Consider the following 13,888-nt stretch of genomic DNA (forward strand, 5'->3'; position numbering starts at 1 on the left):
ACTCTAAATTATATAATTTATATATTTAAAAATATATAATGTAAAAGACAGATCGGTGTATTAATATTTGACGATTCTGCGTGAGTTTCGCGAGATTTGCGGAATATCGGAGTGCATAACGTGTTAGATTATTGCGTTGTATGATTCTAGTACGAATTTTTATCGATCCACGACGTGTAAAAGATTGTCGAAACCTCCGGAATTCCAGATTCACGCGCACAAGCACGTACGCGAACAGAAAGAGAGAGCAAAATATTTTTCCGCGTGCAATCGATTATAATCCGTTGCCAATTCACTTACTTGGTATGCCTGTAGATGTACAATATTCAAACCGTGGAAAAAGTCCAGAAACTCTATCGAGCGTTCTATCAGCGACGTAGCAACACAACTTCGTTGAAATTCCTGAAAAGAAATGTTATCACAATGAATTAAATTGTCAATTGAAATAGCATATTGACTCGAAAGCATTTTCGTTCGCAAAATTCTTTATTTTTTTCCAACGAGATAATATAAATAAAAGAATTTGTTCTTTTTGCATAAATTAGTAATCTATGAAAAATCATAATATCCTAAGCGAGATTATAATAAAGTAAAATTTTATTCTAAATTTGCATTAATGTAGCTTTTCCAATCTTATTAAAATTAACCTACACGAATAATATATTCTAAATATATCAAATAATTAACTTTGTTTTGTACTTACAACAATTATTTGGACACATGTGCAGATGAAAATAAAGATTGACAAAGGATCTGTAGGTAGAAGAATCTTGAAGAGATCCCCATAAGATGCTGTCGTACGCGAGATATTGAAAACGGTTGCGATTTTATGGTACAACGGATGCGAAATGGCGGGAATCTATCGTAGCGCTAGTCTCGAAGCAGCGGTTTAAATGAGAAACGCGCGCGAAACCCGCGGACGAAACGATGTGAAGTATGCTCGAAGAAGATCTGCAATGTCGAGTCGTGAATTCGGAGATTGAAAGCCGCAAGCTGTGAGTTTCGCGGAAATTACAAAGCTCACGTTCGTAAGCATTATTTTTCGTTACTCTCGGATCGAGGAATGTTATTCTGCAAGAGAAACGGCGCTTTCCGCTGCGAAATTCACTCTTTATGGACGCCACCTTTTAACGACCTCGTAAGAATGTCGTAAGATTCTGTCGTAATTTATCGTTCTCTCTTTGCTTGGCGTACAATATACACGATATCCGAGACATCGAAATTAAAGGTAGACTTATTGAGATAAAGAATTTTCACATTCTCGCTTACCTAAATCACAAGACAAAATCGTCCTTCCCCTTGAATAAATCGACTATATTGAGATACAGCCACCTACGCAATACCGTGACGCCGCCACCGTCGCCGCCGCCGCCGCCGGCGCCGCTGCCGCTGGCGACGCCGCGCCGTCGCAATCGTTCGTGCCGGCGAGCCGAGTGCTGCCGAAGCCAGCCGAACGTGGCCGAAGTTAGCGGGAAGACGCGCGCGAGCGGCGTCGGGTGTGTACGGAGCGCGCGCCGGTGAGAGAGAGAACGATCGTTGTTCGAAAAGTCAAATTTCTCGCGTACGTGATTTATTGTGTCCGGGAAACGCGTGTGCTCGTATTTGCACGGACTCGCATGCGTGAACGATCGACGACGTCGCGAGTCGCATCGTCGCAAACACTTGGAATCCCCGGAATTGTTGGCCGCTCGGCACGTGCCGGCTGCCTCGAGCGAACCGGTGAAAACCTAACCTTCAAAGGTTAACTGCGAACGGCGAGAGTGACGCCTTTTGACGAGCACGAGGTAAGCATTCGAGACACGATATCAGTTTCCGGTTCGGAAAGATATAACCTCTCGAGAGAGGGAGATCTCGTTGTAACCCCCGGCGTGTCACGACGTACCGGGCGTGTAGTTTTTTTTCTTTTTTTACATCGTACGTTTTTCTTGACGATGACGTTCAATGTCGCGTCTGTATACGTTATTTACATGTTGCGCGCGCGGTTTTTCGGGATCACGAAACCTTCTTTTTTACATACACTGTTTATCGTCGAGATGTCGAATATACAGACGAGTAAAAATATTTAGATCCCGCAGCACTTTTTTCGTCTGACTCTCGTTAGATTCGTAGGATTTATGTGCGAATCATTCTTAGATCTTTGGAATTTTATATCCCTTTAAGGTGCAAGATTTTTGAAAGAATTATTTATATATATTATATATATTTACATATGTACTCGTGATATATTTCACAAGACTTTTATTCTTTTTATTTATAGGTGCGTAGTGTCGCAATTCCTATCCGGTCAAATAGCTCAGGACCCGGTAACAACGGTATTAAAGATCGCCAGCGCGGGCCCCGCTGGTAAGTAAATCTATACAACGGCAAAACTTTCCATCAGCCGTCAATTCCAAGGATGAACCGGCGCGATATAATGGCGCGTCCGCGCCGTCTCTCGGTTTCCAGGGTTCTTTTAGCCTCTTTTCTGTCTTCGTCTCAGGAACGACGACGATTCCGAAACGATGATAAACGCCCGACTCGTTCGGGGAAACCGGACAAAAAAATCTTAATTTCTTCAGCATGTGCGCCGGAGGTGACGGATCGCGAGCGATAAACGTCCCTCTCTTCCCATCAACGGCATCTTCGTCGTCGCTTGGCGTGTTGTGTGTGTAATACACTCTTGCAGAGTGCGTACACACAAGCGGTGTGTATATGGAAAAAAAAACTGCCTCGGTTACGCTCAGATTCCGTCTCCGGCGCGCGCTTTTACGACCTTAGCGGGAGGTTCGGCGTAAAATCGGCCGCTACTGTTCGCGGGGAGATTACGGACCGAGATGTATGCGAGAGAAGGACGAAAAGAGCCCTGGCAACTATAACCGAAGTAGATACCGAGGAAAAGGTTTCCTGCCGCCTAACCATAAAGCTTCTTATATATACAGTGTCCAGTAATTTGTGATACATCCGGCAAAAGGATAATTTCTTGTGAAGAAAGAAAAACGCATGAAATCTGAATTGATTTTTCAATATTTATTTGTACTGATAATATAACGTATTAACGCGCTTTTGCAATTTTTTTTTTTTTTTTTTTTTTTTTTTTCAACCGATTACTCTTGAAGAATTACTGTTACAAACTCTTAATCTCAGAAAAGTTTCAATGTATTCGCGATTGCTGTATCTTACTATTTTGAAAGGTCAATGAACTGACAACGATATCGGTGTCGCAGTGTAATAGGTGTGTATTTTCATGTAAACAGATTCTAAAGTTAGATGTGTAAGAACTATTTTGATAGTCGATAGACTCACACAAGTATCGATAATCAAATAAATGGACACTACTCTCAACTTGAAACTTTTTCTCGAGAAAGAACTATACGACTCAAAAAATTTTATTCTATATATCTTTTACTTTTTTCTTCACGAGAGAAATTGCCCTCTCACCACAGTTTATTCATTCTATTTTTATCTTTATTTATAATTTGTACATGTGACAAACGATCAATTGCTTACACAAGTTTTATCTATTTTAAGATAATTTATATAGATAAGTCTCTCCTCTCTTTCAAAGTTTATCTTAAAGAAGTTAAAAGAACGGAAACAGTCACAAATATTATCATTTAAATGTTTCTCGAACACACAAAAAAAAAAGAAGTTCGCGAACGACACGAATGATAAATGATTGCGGATTTACGCCCATCAGATTTTTGTCGGTCTTTCATATTATTATGTAAAAGCCGTGTAGTTTCGCGGTGCGATTCGATGTAACGGGTTGCGTGAGAAATTGGCCCTGAGGCGCGAGACGCAACAAAGCGTTCACGTAACCTTGGTACGTTTCCGCGGCGAGAAAAATCGTCAAAGCAGCACGGCCGCTTTCGCTCTCACCGTTTCGCGCGATACGTCTTGATTTCCCTTTTACTTCTTTTTCTCTCGTGGAATTCTCTTCATCGCTCCAACCTTGAGGGAAGATTACTCGAATCAAGCGCGGGTCGTTCGCTTTCCCTTTTTTTCTTTGCACGATGTGCGAATATTTAACAATCACAACGCAAATGAATCGTTAGGTGAGCGAAATAAAACTATAGAAGCCGCAATGTTTCACTTTTATCAATAAATATTAATTTCGTTTCCCTATGTTTACTTATATGTTTAATTATTATTTGAAGATATATTTTTATTACGTATACTGTATGTAAAAAATATTGATTATTATATTTATATTGGATATAGTAGATATTTTCTAATATACCTTTATACCGATATCTTGATTTTAAAAATTATATTTTATTTTATATAGTTACATAAAAGATATCTGTATTTCCTGAATATATTGATTAAAAATCGTGATATATAATATTATCTAAACAAAAAGTATTAAGTTTTTTTAATGTATATTTATTTATAAATTACGTGGATTATGATCTTGATCACATCGCTAAGTTTATCGTATGTATCTCGTAGTTTTTATTGATAATGATATCAAAAAGTTGCATTTAATTGCCATGAGAATTTAATGAGTCAATTTTGCAGTCGTATAAAATATGTATCGATTATATACGTCTCAAAAATTTTCTTCGGATAATCGTAAATTTATTAACGCGATTCGATCGATTCGGTATTCCTGAATAAATACGAACTCGTTATCAACTTCTTTAACGACTTTGAGTTTAATTTGAAATCTCTATTTATCTTCGCGATATAACTTCCAGAATTAAACGTCTAAATGAATCTGAAATGCAATTTTTATTAACCGATTTGCCATTCAATTTATTGAAATCAATTTCCGCGTTAACCAAAACCAGTTCGCCGTACAAATTATTGAAATCAATTTGTTTTATTCATTAAAGCTTTCATGCACATCATCCATACATATCTCGATAACATTTCAAAAATTTGCTAATTATATCACATTGGAATAATAAATTTTTAAAAAATAAATCTGATATAAATATTTTACGAGAGATCAAATTTAATTTGCATGACTTTCATAATTTCCCTTGGTACATTAAGTACAGTAGATCAGTATCTGCAGATTTTCATATATATCCTAATAGTTTATGTTATTTATATAAGTCGTATTTAAGTATTAATATGGCGCAAATAAATTCGATGAATTTATATATTTAAATTATTTTTGTTGAATACTTTAAATGTTAAATTAACTTGAAGAAACGAGATAATCGATAATTTATTTTTGTGAATCGCACCGTCGTCTTTCTTTTCGTGCCGTTGCAAATTGATGAAAAGCTTTCTGTCGAATTGCCAGGATGATTAAAATTTGTCGTTTGCATTTAAATTTGAAAAAAGTTTGTCGAACAAAGATGGGAGCGCTATGTGAAACATGTGCCGAGAACATTCCCATGTTTTTATCGGAGTTTGAATCGAAAGCTCGGCAAAGGTTATAAGCTCGTGACCGGAATAGAATTAGACTCTGTGAAAATCGAACATAAATTAATAACTCTTGGAAATGGCATTTTATTCGTTCGTTTATATCGCTGATTTTATTCGACGAAATTTATTTTAAACTACGGCATCGCGTTCGCATGATAAATCCTTCGAGGAATATTTGTAGATCATACTTTCATAAATATCTAATGTCCAATGGATGCTAACTTTTTCTCGATATTGATGTACTTGATATAAGTGTCAATTAATACGAAAATTTTATAAAAATATTTATACTTGATATATACATATAAAAATTTATTTATTTACATATTTAGAGATGTAATTTGAACAATATTGTAGCATTATAAAAAAACTGCAAATGCTTTTGTTGAATTTGACTTTCATTAATTTATCACATTTTGATATTAAGATAATTAAATTAACTATTTTCGGATGATATTATTCGGATACTCTATAAAATATGCACAATTTTCCAACCATTTAGCCGCATAATTTTGTGTCTATTTGTCAGCGACCTACTTCTTCGATACGTTCATTCTGCTCCATTCATTCAGGAACTTATGCGTGAATAAATCTCGTGGCTCTTTCTGTGACGGCGACGGGGCGCGAAGATAGACATTCGAGGGAACGAAATACGGGTCAGATTAATTGTTCTCATTTTCTTGCTGAAGCATATTCTAGGAATTCTCGAGTCTCATTTTAATTGCGCGACTGGATCAAGCAACGTGAACTGGACGTTGTCGCATTGCCTTTCTCCGATCTCTTTGAAAATGGAAATGTATCGTTGTATCTCCGTGCGATGTGTCTTAATAATAGATGAGTAATGAAAATTAATATTAATGAGCACAGTAATTCGCTGTGTCGGGGAAATTTATCGTACTCCATATATCTTGAGAGATTAGCGATTCACTGAATGATTCTTCTATCTCTGTCTGCTATTCCGAAAATTTCGAACTCGCACTTTTACTTTTATCGATCACCTCACGTTACTCGACCGTAATTGATAAGGGCGATAGTCGTAAGCACCGAAGTCAGGCCTCTTTGCCTCTCTCGCCATCGGGGAGATATCCATATATATATATATACGGTGGCAACAAACACGTTCAAGTTTTTTTATGACCTTTACCATCGTATACTTTCCATTATCTATAATACCGTAGGAGGTAATGGACCGACCGCTTCCTTCTTTCGCAGTTAAACGAGAAAATAACCCATGGTTAAAAACGTCACGCGGAAATAACGATCCAAAATGGAAAATTCTTGTAATTTTCATTACTTGTTGCGCGCATCTCTAAACGTGCGCGACGCATTAAGTTTTTTTTTTTTTTTTTTTCACCTCGCACACGTACAATTTTTACACACTTGTAAAGTTATCATCGAGGCTCTGCAACATATGTTATATAAATCATTGTGTCATCGTGCAGTATATTAGCTTTTGATTATTATAATTTTATTGCAATATATTTGATAATTAATTTTTTTTTGTTTGTATATTTTTTAAGTTATGTACATATTAAGAATATATGTTAATAGAAGGTAATTCTTCTTTATAACACAATCGTGATATTAAAATATCTGGGGAAATATTTTTTATATTCCTTAACACAGTACTTAACAGTAACGAGAAGTGAAAAAAAAACATCGAACCCAATTATACAGTAATAGAAATTGTTGCTTTACGGGCATTTCTTATATTATTGTAACTTGCTGTAATTATTACATTATTTCGCGCATACAATTACATCGAAATAAATCGGCGCGCTTGCTTATGGATCGATGTAGGGCACACCCAGTATAAGGAACGCAGACTGTTCTTGGCCCATGCAGAGAGACGGGCCGACCAGCTGCTCCTCGAACGAAAAAGTACAAGTCAGCTGTTTTCCGGCGTGGCTCGCGCCGCGCCAGTTCTCGGATAGATCCGCGAATGGAAAGGCGAGACGAAAGGAGAAAGATGCGATACGCCGAGTATGTCTTTCGTGTCTTACAAGGACAATTTTTCAAAAGCGAAATCAATTTTTTTGAACGAACGCGACGATTTATTTGACGCGTTTGAGTCTTTGTCGCACCACTCGTTTTCCGAAGTGAAAACTTCCAAACGAACACGTGACTTTTTAATGTCACACACGTCAAAGTATATAATTTCTGACGCGGTAATAACTGGTTTTAGCACGGCCGTAAAACGTAGAAAAGAAAGCTTCTAAAGGGAAAGGTTTGAAGGAACTCGTGCGGACGAGTAAATATATCTAGGAAGCAGCTGCTTTCCCGAAAAGTCAGCTGTTTCCTGACGTTCGCGTCGGTTCGTATCACATGCTGATTACAGTATGATAGCGAAAATATCGAGTGAGCTTGGATAAGATCCGCTATCGATTTTAAATGTGTGTCGCCAAATCGTAATCATTTACGATAAGAAACAAATTTATTCCTCGCGTTTTCATTAGAAAAAAATTAAATCAAAATGGAAAATCATGAAAGACTAGTTATCAAAATTGACACTTTGAATGACGATGAAAAAAACATGCAATTCAGAAGAAAGTAACAAGTACACGTGACGCAATGGATAGATAATTTTTCGTACTTGAAAAATAATATTTATCCATGCTTTTTTTACAATTTATCTCCCGTTGTTTTTTCGTGAAACTCGCTCCTTCGATAATTTGACGGCCGGTTGAGAACCGCTGCCCTTTATACCCGTTTGCCCGGAACGAAACGGAATGTAACCGACCAGAGAAAATACGTAGGGTATGTCCGTTGCGTGTAACGTCTCTCGGATCCGGAGCAGGTGCCCCTCGCTGCACGACCGGGACTCAGGGCCGTAAGCCATTCTTCCGATGATGGCAAAAACTGCGTGTCATAATTTAACGCTCGGGAAATCGCGGATGGTTTGTGACATTTTTTCTTTTTTTTTTCTTTTTTTTTATATATAGCTATTATCGTTTATCTCATGGGACGTTGCACAAGGTTGAATGTCTCGTAGAAAAAAAATTTTTAATCGGAGGTAATATCTTGAAGAACGAAAGATTTCTATTGAGGTTATAAATTTTGACAAAAATTTCTTGTGTCTAAAAATAAGACATTCTTTTAGCTTTTCTTTTAGTACCAAACGTGTTTATCGAGAAGGTATAGAATTTATAAAATTTAATGTAGAAAAAATATTAAATATTTATATTTAAAACATTTGTATATTATTATGAAATTTTATATTATCGTTTCTAATTTTAATTTTACCTTCTTAGCACTTGTTAAAGCTCATGCGTGACTTTAAAACTTATTGACAAAAATTTTGAATAAATTGTAAAATTATCAAAATTCCACGTCAACAAGTATATGAGAGAATAAAATCATATAGTTTGTAGAAAATCTCTTTTCGCTCGGAGAAAGCGCACGGAGTAAGAACTCCACTAAATTCACCAACCTTCTTAATACGGATACTGGCGAATATCGAGATCTGTCGCCGAGTGCAATCGCGATATCGATGAAATTTATGTAGCGACTTTCAAAATATCTGGCAGTTTACGAGGAAAACGAGTTCGGACTCGCACAAAGTAGGAACTGGGAACCAATTTTATGTACGTGAATTATTCTTTTAAGAAAGATCGATTCTTGCAAGAAATTTTGCACACAAGTAATTGATTCTTAGAAAAAGATCTTGTCAATTTTATTCGCTTTCAAAGATTACAGTTTAATATATCCAATATTACATTTATCTTTCTTCGATTAAAATTTTCTTATTTTTATTTTTTGTGACTTGTAACATTTAGAACAATAATGCGTCTATGAGAACTGTGATATGCAATTGTATAATATATTAGTATATATGTTTCCGAACAATTTTGAAAATAAATTGTTTTACATAATGTAACGATGTGTACGTTTGTTTTGACCACGTGCAACGCAGAAAGATATGTGTCATCGTGATACGGCTGTCGAGAACATTGAGTCTTGAGTAATAACTACAGTCGCATCTCTATGACGCGGTTAATACCGTCTTCCATGCATGCCAATGAAAGAGACTCGTAATTACACGTGCAATGCTCGCAATGAAATGAAAAGGTATACGTCTATGCCCGCGAACGTGTTTAACGGTTAGAATGTTTTCATCTGTCTTCAAGATTCCTGGCATTAGCTGGGGGAATGATTGGAAAGTCGAGCGCGTGACGAAAGTTAATGACAGCTCGTCTATCTGTCACGCAAATTTGGAATTTTTAAGGCACCCAGAACTTTCGAAATCGAGATGTTTCTTGTAACATCCGAAATAATCAATAAGTATTTAACATGTTATTTAAAAAAAAAAAAAAAAAAAAAAAAATCTTTAAATTTATGTATTTATTTTTTTTAATATAAAAATATTCTCTATAAATCAATAATAAAATAATATATAAATAATAAATGAAATAATATATGCTTATCAGATTAATATAATTACACAGAGCGTGAAAGAGAGAGAGAGAGAGAGAGAGAGAGAGAGATTTTTTCACTTTCTACAAAAAAATTGCTCGAATTTTTTAATTCTATACTCTTTGAATAAGAAGTCATTCGTCATTGTCTTTTCATCATATGACTTTTACCGAATTTATTTTCGCCGCCGATTCGTTTGGGATTGTGTTGCGCGAATTTTCATCACTGTATAATTGATTCGTTTTATTTTACATGATACTGTTTGCAATTGCCGCGTGATAACCCATCTGTCAAATTAGTGGAAAAGAAACTCGGCTATTTGCCTGGCTTCCGTAGGACTGTTTTCTCATGGATGTTAGTCTCTCATGAAATATTCTCCCTTCTGCATGGTAATCCACCTATCTTGATAGTATTTTCTTACTGCATGGTATAATGCTAAAACTCGTATAAGCGTACGAGAGTTGAAGAAAAGAAAAGGCGCAAAAAAACTTTTTGTTTTTAATAAAAATTTGCTACATATGACATAATGAATTTCGCGTATTGTTACGTATTAAGGTAGGGTAGTTTCCTGCACGTAAATGGGATACATTTGCGAAAGACAAATTCCAACATGATCACCCGCAATATTTCTCCGCGAGAATATCTTTTAATATTTATATAATATATCGTTGCAAAATATTTTTCTCTAACCGTTCTTGACGCGATATAAGATGATTCTGCAGTATTTCACGTACTTCCCGATTTCGTAATCGTACTTGCATTTTATTACCTTTTAATCATGTAATACTTTTTTATTACATTGTACTCTTTTCTTCCGCTTATGCGCGAATAATACGAATAACGACATTTTTATAATTAGTGCGATAAAAAAAAAAGTGGCGCAGAAGATACATAGCCTCGAGATATACGTTAAGGCTGAATTACGCGCGGTGTGTATAGACGTATTACATAGAAGCACATAAACGTCGTTACGAATATTATTATGTCCAATGAAAGGCAAGCAAAACCGCAATCTTCACACAGAGATGGAAAAACCGCGGCGTGCAGAAAATTTTCCCACGAATATAAAACATTCCCTCTCTCGCAATGACCGGCATACTTTTCCTCATTATCTCTCATCCTCACCTGGCGTCCACATCCCCAGGTTTTCCCATGCTTGTCTTTTTTTTTCAACGTACATATATATGCATGTGCGCTATGAATGAATCACGATCTAAATTTGTATCGTCACGTGAAAATATTTTGGCGCTGTCAATTTTTTTATGTATAATTTAGATTTTACTCGATATAAAATTCAATGAACGCGATATTATTTCAGAGTAATGATCAAAAATCTTCGTATTATACGAATGCGTATAATATAAGTAAAAAAATTCATATCTCCAAAAATTATGTGTGCGATATTACAAGCTATCATTTACGTAATATTATTTCGGCTCCCGAGATTTAATGAACAAGATGAAACGATATTGTAATAAATCTTTGAATAATAATACTTTGTAGAAAAAGAAATCTATAAAATAATAATTGCATAGAGTTAGAGAAAACCGAAGATTTCTATCTCGAAAAATAAGACGAATTTGATTGTGTGGAATGACCGATCCCAACTGAAAGAGAGGAAATATAATAGCTTTATGAAACAGTATGCGCGTCGCGTTTTATTGTCGTAATAGATAGAGGGGTTTTATTGATTCGTCGCAAACTACAGTGTATCATAGATTATGGAACGGATGTGAAACCTGTGTTCGCTTGTAATTGGTTACGATTTTATGTTCGATTGTCCAACTGCCGCGTCTCAGTTTTGCATTATTTATCGCCAGATAAATGCAGTCGCAAATGCAAAAATGCACTTGTAATATGTATATATTTGTCGAAAAAGATAATATTGATTCTATCCCATTTATCAATCCTGCTACGTCGAGACAGTCGTGGTTTTTTTTTTACTGGGAATCTAACTACGGCACGTATACATATATATGTATGGTATAATCACGTAACGAGAAAAAGATGTATGTATTTTTCTAACTCTTTGGCCAATCTTCTCAAGCACGGTCATGCAAATTTATTCTAACGTTAGTTTTCGATAATTCGCGATCCGAAATTCGCAGATCAAGATCAAGGTTATCGTCCCGAGTCGTCTCGCGTAGAGTTCCGTGCCGATCGATCGTCGTTTAGACAAACTTGTTTCGATCCGACCACCCGTTATGACGCCAACGGGCGCCGCGTCGCGCCGGCCGCACCGGGTTGATGCCGCACGACGAAAGGGTGTTGCGCGCCGTCCGGGAGGGCGAACACCGAGAGAGAGAGAGAGAGGGGAGAGGGAGAGGCAGAGAGGGAGAACACCGCTGGCGATAGCGGTGGTGGCGGCGTCGGCGTCGGCGTCGGGTAACGATAACGGCGGAGGGGGGTGGTGGACGCTCGAGAGTTCTCCCACTACTCACCGTAGCGTCTCGACGCCGCATTTCGGTCTCCGCCGATGCAGTGTGATCTCAGTTACGAACAGACCGCGCGATCGCTCGCATCGCCGACGCGAAGCGAGAAGGGAGAAAAAGAACGAATGAGAGATAGAGAGTGAAAGAAAGAGAGAGAAAAGAGTGTTCGAGTTGTGCATACGTGCGAAGGGAGCGGAAAAGAAGGATAATCGAGAAATCAAAATAATACGAGGGAAAGGTGTATTGAGGGAGGAAGGAGAGAGAGAGAGAGAGAGAGAGAGAGAGAGAGAGAGAGAGAGAGAGAGAGAGAGAGAGAGAGAGAGAGAGAGAGAGAGTCAGAAATAGGGAGGCAAGAGGAAGAGTGAACTATGTTACGAGTCGTCGTCGTCGTCGTGCCGCTCGGTCTCGCCTGAACAAAGGAAGATTCTTCTCCCTCGGCTCGCCGCGTCGAGGGTCGTTTCCGATCGACGAACCGTCGGGATCCTTCCTCGGGTGTCTTCGGTGCGATTCGTGCGCTTCGAGCGCACACGAAGCGGTCAGTCACGTAGCAGCGGCCGAGGCGTGAGGAACAAAGGACGGCGGTAGGATCCGTGCGAGAGAGAGAAAGAGAGAGACGGAAAAACAGTGAGAGGAATAACGTTTTTTTTACGGGCGGTCGCGCACGACAATATTGTTGATATTTACAATCGGTGTAAACACGATCGATATCGGGGATCGTCAAATCGAGACTCTTTGCTCCGATTGAACAACGCGAGTGTCGCACACCGATATATTTCGAAGGAAGAAAGGAAGAGACGCGCCCCGAGTTTTGCGATAGGAAGAGAGAGAGAGAGAGAGGGAGAGAGAAAGATTTGCGACGCGTCTCGTCAAGTTCGTCGAATTGTGCATTGTTTTGCTTTTTTTTATACTTTTCTATCCTAACAATTTTTCTCCCAGTACGACGAGATCAGATTAACAGAGAGAAAAAGAAAGGAAAAAGTAACGTACTTGCCTGTGGGACATTCTCCGTATCGAAAGAACTGATTGAAAGAAGTGATTTGTGAGTGAGAGAGAGAGAGAGAGAGGGAGAGGGAGAAAGAAAAAGAGCTAAAACCCGAATTTTCTGGCGGTATATGCGTCTGTACCTGCTTGCCTACCTGCGTGACGAACCGGCGACCTAACCTAACGGCAACGACGGTCGGAGAAGTGCGCGCGAGAAGAATCGGAGGAAGAATCTCGTTGTGTAAAAGAGGAAAAGGGAGGGGGGGGAGGAGGAGGTGGCGAAAGGACCGAAAGTGAAAAGGTAACCACCGGCCTTCCTTCGCATTCTCTCCGCCGTCTGTTTAACGACGTCCGTTGGTTTTCGTGTGACATGTGCCACAGGGTGTGCTACGATTGAAAGAGAGGACTCCGGAAGCGCGATACCTTATTCGGCAGCACACGGATTATCCTCGTATTTACGGTGAGTTGTTTTTTTTTTTCTTTCTTTCTTTTTCAAGTCGCGATAAAACTATGGGCTCTCTACTTTCGCGTAGCGGAGCCGTATTCCTAAGAACGGTTGTGAACGAACTTCCTCTTTTCGAAGCGCGGGAGAACATTCCGGAACATGCGTTCCACACAACGTACACCTCAAGCGGCGTCCCATTGTTATCGGAAACGGCCAATGCTTTTCTTTACAAACTCTTCGTTGTTCCTTTCTCGAC

The 13,888-nt window shown here is 38.2% G+C and overlaps 1 protein-coding gene across 4 annotated transcripts in view; it reads left to right on the forward strand.

Moving 5' to 3' along the window:
• Nucleotides 1–1,530: 1,530 nt before the first annotated feature.
• Nucleotides 1,531–13,888, forward strand: part of Brat (brain tumor) — a 60,537-nt gene continuing 48,179 nt past the window's right edge. For 2 of the 4 annotated variants that reach the window (XM_070294446.1, XM_070294447.1), the window contains exons 1-2: nucleotides 1,531–1,784; nucleotides 2,258–2,343. The gene's annotated coding sequence lies outside the window, so the exon portion shown is untranslated. Of the gene's footprint in view, nucleotides 1,785–2,257; nucleotides 2,344–13,244; nucleotides 13,648–13,888 lie in introns of those variants that run through there. The other 2 variants (XM_070294449.1, XM_070294445.1) reach the window with 2 other exon arrangements.

The sequence above is a fragment of the Polyergus mexicanus genome, unplaced genomic scaffold, assembly GCF_030449975.1.
Source record: "Polyergus mexicanus isolate NDT 795.1 unplaced genomic scaffold, iyPolMexi1.0 SCAF_4, whole genome shotgun sequence".
NCBI classification, from domain to species: domain Eukaryota; kingdom Metazoa; phylum Arthropoda; class Insecta; order Hymenoptera; family Formicidae; genus Polyergus; species Polyergus mexicanus.